This window comes from Egretta garzetta, unplaced genomic scaffold (genome assembly GCF_000687185.1).
Source record: "Egretta garzetta isolate BGI_Z169 unplaced genomic scaffold, ASM68718v1 scaffold117, whole genome shotgun sequence".
NCBI lineage: Eukaryota > Metazoa > Chordata > Aves > Pelecaniformes > Ardeidae > Egretta > Egretta garzetta.
This window is the reverse complement of record NW_009260479.1, coordinates 1,920,904-1,921,905: the sequence shown is the minus strand read 5'-3', so window position 1 is coordinate 1,921,905 and position 1,002 is coordinate 1,920,904.

Below are 1,002 nucleotides of genomic sequence, written 5' to 3'. Positions count from 1 at the left end.
GGGAAAAAAAATACAAAAAAAAAAAACCAAACCCCAATCAGTGTTGGCTGGGAAGGGTTTTGTCAGCATCCCAGAAGGGCAGGGGCTGGAAGGGACCTCAGGAGATGATCCAGGCCAACGCCCCTGCTAGAGCAGGGCAAGAAGAAGAGGGTACCAAGCTGTGTTTTCACTAAAGCTAAAAAAAAAAAAAAAAACAAACCCAACCCAAACCATTTCAAGCTGTTTTCTCCTCTCTTTGGGTTTGATTTCCTCAGCCCCTCAGTGGTGGGTGGGTATTTTCCTTCTTTCCCAAAGCCTTGAGAGCAAAACGGGCTGGGGCTGCCCCCAAACGCCCTCGGCAATCCCCAATCGCCCACCTCCTCCCGTGGATGGATGCGGTGCGTGTGTGCGAGCACGCGTGTGTGTACGTGTGTGCGCGGGTGCGACTCGCTCCTCAGGTGCCTTTGCCTTTTTATTTGTTTAAAACCCTTGCAGTGTTCCGATGTACAGAATGAAACTAGGAAAAGAGAATGTAATATGATGCCGTGTAAAGTTGGTTTTTTTTGGTTTTCCTTTTGGTTTATTTTATTTTATTTTGCCTGTTGTGGGCCCCGCGGCTTTCCCTGCGCACCACATCGTCCTGTATCCGCGGGGAAAGGATGTTCTGGGGGGGGAGAGGCTGGAGCGGCCGTGTCCTGTCCCCTGCACACCCCCCCAGGGCCCCTTCCCCATGGGGCAGCCCCCGGGGCTGGCGCAGGTGGGGGCTGAGGGGGGGATGGAGCTGCTGGGCCGGGGGTTTGGCTCGAAGTGATGAACCCCTGCAGTCCTTGGCCCCCGTGGCTCTGCGTGCCCCTTCCTTGTGGCATCCCCCTGTCTGCAAATGCTTCAAATGCAATGGGGTCTATGTTTTTAAAATGGGATTTAACTTTAATTTCTTTTCATTTATTTATTATTTTAAAATATCCCTTATTTTTATTCTTTTTTTCCCTTCCCCCCCCTTCCCCCCTCCTCTTTTTTTTCCCC